This window comes from Macaca fascicularis, chromosome 4, assembly GCF_037993035.2.
Source record: "Macaca fascicularis isolate 582-1 chromosome 4, T2T-MFA8v1.1".
Taxonomy (NCBI): domain Eukaryota; kingdom Metazoa; phylum Chordata; class Mammalia; order Primates; family Cercopithecidae; genus Macaca; species Macaca fascicularis.
The window spans coordinates 73,173,846-73,182,018 of NC_088378.1; positions in this window are offsets into that span (position 1 = coordinate 73,173,846).

The window sequence follows — 8,173 nt, forward strand, 5'->3', positions numbered from 1 at the left end:
CAAAGTGCTGGGATTACAGGCTTGAGCCACCGCGCCCGGCTTACAGTGAATGCCTTTTTAAGGAACTGACTAGGCAAGCTTCCTTGCTGAAATCAGAAGAAATACAGAGGGGAGCCAGCAGATATAAGTCCCTGACACACACCTCAACCATCTCAACACTGCACTGCCACCTTGGAAACAGGAGATGGAGGAAATATACAAAAGACTAAATATGTATCCCATAGAGATAAAAATTTAAAATAGTCTATTTAAATATGAGGGGTCCAAGAATAAATTCACAGCACAAGTCTGTCCCATCATCTTCTACCCCTACCTACGCAGAAAAATAGATTGCATGTGTTGATGTTCTTATGCTCTTTCCATAACATGAAGTATGGAAGGAATCCAGAAGTTCCTCCGTGTGTGGTGGTGACAGTGACTGGAGTGGAGTTGCAGATGGTGGCAGAGCACAGAGCCAAAAAGGCCATTATGGAATTCTCCATTGTGAGTTGATCGGTTATCTATTTATACAAATACACACACACACACACACACACACACACACACATATAAAAATATATATATATGCCCAAACAGCCCATTATTTTTCACTCCTCTGTAAGTTTACTATCTGTACAGTTCTCCTACTGGATTTACCTAGGATTACTCATGCGCCTACAGTCATCTAATGACTTCATTGGGACCGAAGGGTCCAAGATGTCCTCACCCACATACTTAAGGATATGTACTCACTGTTAACTGGGTATCTGAATTCTCTTCCACAACATTTCTCATTTAACAATAGGCTAAACTGAGTTTCCTCACACCATAGTTCCTCAGGGTTCAAGAAAGCAGGAATAAAAGTTGCAACGGCACTTTTAGTGTATCCTGCTGGTCAAAGCAAGTCATAAGATCAGCCCAATTTTAAGAAGTGAAGAAATACACTTTACCTCTTGGCTGAAGGCACAAAATCATCACATAGTGGTTGTGAGGGCATAGGAAGATGAGATTATTTGGAGACGTGTTTTATAACCCTTTCCTTGTGAAGGACATAATTACTGCACTATTAAAATTGTGGAGAGAATTGGAAACATGGGTGAGACTATGAAGGATCTGCTGCACCAGCAGACCAAACTAAGGCAAAATAAAACAAAAAATACCGTAAAGATCTTCACTTACAATGTCAGCAACAGTTGCCAGCAGAAAATCAATGATTCAAGAGCATATAAAACATCCTCCCCAAAAAGCAGAGGATAAAGAGCAAAAGGAGTGATCTATTCAGATCCAAAAACTCAAGGCTCCCATTTTCCTCCTCCTCCAGATCATGTGAATGTTGGCAATGAATAGGGAGATACAGAGAAAATCTTAGAGCATATGTCTGAAAAATATTGTTCAAACTGGAAAAGACTAAGATATTAATCGGCAATTTTAAGAATCCACCCACCCACTTCAAAAATTTCTCATACCTATTAGCAAGATAAAAAAGGAAATAAAGCAGCTACACTTGCTTTTCGAATAGAAAAGGTAATGAATTAATTTTTTATATCTGTATATGTGGATTAATGAAGAATTTGCTTATGTTTACCTATTTTTCTCTTTTCCATATGGACAGCAATGGACATCAAAGAGATATGACAAAAGAAATCATAAGCAGTGTATGACTAGTAATGATTCATATGAAAATTATTAATATTTTAATTATAATATTATTTTAAATATCCAATATTTATTATAAGAATAAGCAAAAAGAAAATAAAATTTTGAGAGATACAAACATTGACATATGGAAGAGAGGTGTTATAGCATATGAACTTCATTCATTCTGACACTTAAAGTGTGTCACTTATGGTATGGAATGGAATTAAACCATGATTTTGTTCTCCACTAAATTTGCATATCTAGACATAGTCTATGTTGATTTTAACCTATTTTTATGGGAAACATTTTTAAAAATAGTTTTGATAACATCAGAAATTTATAAATTAATAAATTTTCTAGGAAATTTTCATGAAGAAAGTATCTGGTAAATCAACTGTCTTTTCAAAAATGTTTGTAATTCCTTGAAATTCTATACAGACTAAAGCTGAGTAAAAGCCACAAAAAAAGACTTTTGGTGACGTCCACATATATCAGGATGTTAATTTACGTCACCCTAAATCTATTTTTTTTGCTACATCCCTCTAAATTAAATGCATACATAAATAAATAAATATTTTTTCATTTGATGTTCATTCACCTTCACTTTTATTTGCTTGAAAATACAATTATAAAATCTAATACTTTTCTTAGTACAACTCTTCTTGTTCTGTATTCCTGATTTCTTCCTGACAGGTCTTTGAGATGAGCATGGATGTGATACTATAAGAATGCTGCATGAGTTCATATTCAAGGATGTCAAAATGTAGCTCAGGATAGATTCTAAGTGGTAAACTCTGTTGTTAGTAGAATTAAAATGACTAATTTTGGAGATAACAAACTGTGGAATTTAGAGTGATGCTCACACCGTATTTTATAATTATTTGAGTGATATCAGTTAGTAGGATGCAGTCTTTTAGGAGAAACACTCAATATCCTTAAAATGTATACACAATTTCTAGCCTAAATCACATTAGTGAAAATAGAAATTAAAATAGCTCTTCCATTTATTCATTATCTCTTATTGGGTTTCACCAATTTATGTTTTTTTCCCCTTTCAAATCCATCCAATACATTTGGTGCAAAAATTGTCTCTCTTGACTATAAGTCTGACTACTCATTTCACATAGAAAAACTAGCAAAGGTACCTATTTTATCCAGAGGCTCAAGAAAGAATCAATGGAGGAAGGGTTCTGAAAGACAAAACATGAACAATAAGGAAGAGTTTTTTCGGCAGAGGAATGGCATTTTAAAGAAACTGAAACAAGAGATTGTAGAGAAGAATGCTTTGAATTATGTTCACACAGCTGGGAACTCGGGTTTTCATGAGTGGAGATAAAGAGTGGGGTAGTGGTTTAGAAAATAAAATATAGATGCTACTGAGAGATAAAGACAGAGTTAAACATAGTCAATGAATAAATCCATAGGTCATTTTTAAGCAGTTGGAATGAGTAAGAAGTGTTAAAGTGGGGAACAGGCATATTCAAATTGGCATTTTAGAAAGACCACTCTTGTTAAGTGGTTAGGACAATTTGAGACTTAGAATGTGGGGTGACATCCTCATCCTGTCCAGGATGTATGTAATTTATTGGCATCATATAAGGCACCAAATAAAAGTCTCAAAATTCCCTGAGTAGAGTATCACTCATTATATTTTAAAAATAATATTTTATTGTCATATAATTAAAGCTCACTGTAATACACAGAATGTTAACAGCTTTATTGAGGTATAATTAGCATACAATAAACTGCACGAGTTCAAACTAACAAGTTTTTTTGTTTGTTTGTTTGTTTTTGACAAGGTGTCTTGCTCTGTTAGCCAGGCTGGAGTGCAGTGGCACAATTTTGGCTCACTACAACCTCCACCTCCTGGGTTCAAGCAATTCTCCTGCCTCAGCCTCCCAAGTAGCTGTGACTACAGGTATGCACCACCACTCCCGGCTAGTTTTTTTATTTTTAGTAGAGATGGGATTTCACCATGTCGGCCAGCCTGGTCTTGAACTCCTGACTTCAAGTGATCCATCTGCCTCAGCGTCCCAAAATGGTGAGATTATAGAAATGAGCCACTGAGCCCAGTCAAAGTCTTGATGTATGTATGCACTTGTGAAACAACAGCACGGTGAACATATTGGTTACCTCCAGAAGTATGTCCTGTTGACGTTGTAAGAGTAAACCTCCTGGCCTTGTTCCTGATCTTAGGAGAAAAATATTCAGTTTTTCACCAGTAAACATAATATTGGCTATAAATTTTTATAGAAAATCTTAACCAAGTTAAAGACATTGCCTTCTATTCATAGTTTCATGAGTTGCTTTTTTTTTTTTAAATCAAGAATGGATGTTGTAACGAGTTCTTAGAGTCATTTCTTTTCTCTTGTTTTTTCTGTTTTCTATTTCATTGATTGTTTCTCTAATATTCATAATTTCCTTTATTGTTTTTGTTTTTTTGGGGGGGTTCTTAAGGTGGAAACTGAAGTTATTGATATGAGGTTTTTTTTTTCTAAAAATACATTTTGTGTTATAAATTTTTTTCTATGATTGGATATAATTCATTAAACAAATATTGAAATGTTAGGTTTCTATTTTTATTTAGTTTAAAATATGTTTATTTCTCTTTTGATTTCTTCTTGGGCTCATAAATTGTTTAGAATGTAGTACTTTTCAAATATTTAAATATATTTAAATTTTTGAATACATTTAAATAAAACGTTATTGATATCCAACCCAATTCCGTTGTGGACAGAGGATGTATTTTGTTTTACTTAAAGACTATTTAATTTAGTAAGACAGTTTGTACGGTTTAATGCATGGTCAATCTTGCTAAATATTCCGTGCACACTTAAAAATAATGTGTTCTGCTGTTTTCTGTTGAAGTGTTTTATAAATGTTAATTAGACAAAATTGATTGATGGTAATGTTCAAGTTTTCTATACCCTTACTGATTTTTGACTATAATTGAAAATTTGCCTATTTATGTTTGAAGTTCTATACAAACTTACTAAATATACTTTAAAACTTTGTTAATGGGTACATAAATGTTTAAAATTGCTACATGATCTTGATGAATTAAATCCCTTATTTTCATGAAATAAACTTCTATATCCCTGGTATGATTATTTGATCTGAAATCTATTTTTTTTCTGATATTAATGTTGCCATTTGAACTTTCTTCTGGTGTTAGCGTAGTGTATCTTTCTTTTGTTCTTTGATAGCTGAAAGATTATAGTATCTAAATATAAATTGAGTTTCTTATATGTATAAAATATTTTTTATTTTTTATTCAGTCTAACAATATTTTCCTTTTAATTGGATAATTTGGAAATTACATTAATTATGATTATCAATATGTTTGAATTTACATCTACCCTCTTATTGTTTGTTTTCTTCTTATTGCATATGATATTTCTTTCTTTGTTATTTTTCTTCTGATGCTTTTGGATTAATCGAGCAATCCTTATTAGCTCATTTCAACTCTCCTGTTTGCTTATTGACTATAACGTTGTTTTATATTAGCGGTTGTTTTGCATCTGTTGTATATATCTTTAGCTTCCTATACTCTCTCTTCAAGTGGTATATACTACTTCATGTATGGTATAATAACCTCAGAGTAGCCTACTTCCATCTCTCCTCTCCGGAGCTTTGTGTTATTGATGTCATGTGTTTTACTTTTCATGTTAGATTCCTCAAGAAAACATTCTTATTAGTTTTGTTTTAAATAGTGAATTATTATTTGAAGATGTTAAATAACAATGTCTTTTTATTAACCCATGTAGTTGCCACTTCTAACACTGTTTTATCCCTTCTGTAGATACAGTTTTCTCCCCTTATTTTTCTTTTTCTAGAAGACCATTTAACATTTCTTGTAGTTCATATATCCCTTTGTCTGAAAAATGCATTATTTCTCTTCTTTCAGAAAAATATTTTTCCTTGGCAAAAATTCTAAGTTGACAGATATTTTCTTTCATTACTTTAAAGACAGGGCTCCACTGTTTTATGCTACTGAAAAATAAGAATTATACCAAGGTATATTATGCTAGTTAACTTACTTAACAATGCTGGGTATACTAGCATTGTTTCTGACAAAAAGCCACTTGTCACCCTTATATTTGTTTTTTTTTCCTCTTATTGTTTCTAAGGTTTTCTATTACTGGGTTTAAACAATATGACCTTAATGACCTCAGTGGTTCTCATCACGTTTCTTGCCCTGGCAGTTTATCAAGCTGGTTTTATCTGTGGGTTTATAGTTTCAATCAATTTGGATGATTTTCAGCTCTTATTTTATTTCTTCAAATAATGTTTGTCTTTGGTCTTCAGGGACACCATTCACACATCTAGTTTGTTCAGTTAAAGTTGTCTCACAGTTCATTGTTATCCCGATTTTTAAAAAGATTTTCCTCTCTGTATTCTATTTTTTAAACTTCGTATTGCTAAGTTTTAATTTCACTAATATTTTCTTCTGAAGTGTCTAATCTACCATAAATTTCATCCAGTGTATTTTTTCTCTGGCATTGCAGTTTTCATCTCTAGAAGACTGTGTGTGTGTGTGTGTGTGTGTGTGTGTGTGTGTGCGCGCGCGCACGCGTGTGTGTGTGACTTCTCTACTTAGGACCTTCAAACTTTTCTCTAATTTCTTTAACATATATATGTGTGTGTGTGTGTTAAATATATATATGTTAAATATATATGTGTATATATATATCAATCATTAAAAAATAACTGTTTTCAAAGCTATTTAAATGATTTTTTATCATTTGTTTCATTTTTATGTCAGTTTCTATTGATTTACTTTTCATTTCATTTGGGCAGTATTTTGCTGCTTCTTTACATATCTAGTAACTTTTTTGGATGCTGGACATTGTGAATTTTATTGAATATTATTTCTTCAATTTGAATATTATTTCTTCTTGAGATTTCTTTCAGAACACAATTATGTTATTTGAAAATAACGTTATTTTTGAGCCTTGCTTTCAAGGCTTTTTTATTTTTTCAAGAGGAAACATTGAACTAGTATTAATATCCCTCACTGCTGAGCAAGATCCTTATCAGTACTCTAGCTAATAGACCAGCAAATATATTTCTGTAAAAAAAAATGTATAATTGTATTTATATATAATAGTACACAGTTTATGCTTGGTAGGTCATATAAAATTTCTGTAACATATTCTTATTTATGTTTGTGTGTGTATATGTTTGCTTTTTACCTCTGTTTAATATTTACAAATTATTTATCTCAAAGTCTATCCCAAAATAGGTCATAGGTCAGATTTGACTAACAGGCCAAAGTTGCCAAAGCCAGCTCTAACTTATCACTGGAATAAAAAGATTTTCCACTTAAGCTATTGTAAACAGATATTATTTTCTGCCGTTTGTGAACTTTATGTATAATTTGCGCTAATTATTTTGTGTGGTTCTTTTGCTACCCTTTTGTAGGTTTCTTATACACATTCATTAATTAAAACTATTTACAGTTTCCTAAAGAGTACTCTTTACAAGTTTCCCAAATTCTTTCCATGTGCAGTTTTCTCTTTTATAGAACTCTTTCCTATGAACTCTTGCTGCTTTGAAATCTCCAGAGCCACAGCTCTACATCCTCAATTCAGAGACTGCTGACTATTGTAGCTCAACAAATTGGTCAAAAATCAATTGTAGATCCACTTCAGGACTCTTTATTCTGGTTCAATCAATTCATTTGTTTATCCTCATGTCAATACTACATTATCTTGATTGCTATAGTTTTATATTACATCCTGAAACTAAATAATTTATGCCCTCCAATTTTGACAAGAAGTTGTTCATATTTTTATACTATCATTGTTCTATACAAATTATAGTGACTTACTGTCCTTCAATTAGTATATTGTTAATATATATTTTTTCTGATTTTTGTGATGTTTTGCTAGAAGTTAATATTTTAATTTTTTCAAGGAAAAAATTATTGGCTTTTAAATGTTTTTCTAATGATTGTTTGTTTCCCCTTTTCATTGATTTCAATGTTTATGATTTATTACTTTAAAATTATTCTGCATGCTATCTGCTCTTTTTTAAGCCTATTAATGTGAATGCTTAGATCATTAATTTTAATTTTTTCTTTTCTTATATAGGCACCTATATTAGTATAAACTCTTTTCTACATTCTTTTGTAGTTCTTCTTTGACTATAGCTAATTTATAAATGTGCTACTTAATTTTCAATTATTTGCAGATATACTAGATATTGTATTATTAATTAAGCTCTTGATTTCTATTAATACCCTGTAGTCAGAGATTACAAAACTTTTAATTTTACTATCAGTTTTTTATGAGTCAGTGATATAGTTAGATATGTGTCCCTGCCCAAATCTTATGTTGAAATGTAATTCCCAGTGTTGGAGGTGGAGCCTGGTTGGAGGTAACTGGATCATTCGGGCAGGTTTCTCATAAATGGTTTGGCACAATCCCCTTGGTGCTAATCTCTCGATAGTGAGTTGCTGCAAGATTTGAGTATTGAAAACTGTGTGGAATCTTCTCCCTCTCTTTCTCCTGCTCTAGCCATTAGATGTGCCTGCTCCCATTTTGCCTACCAC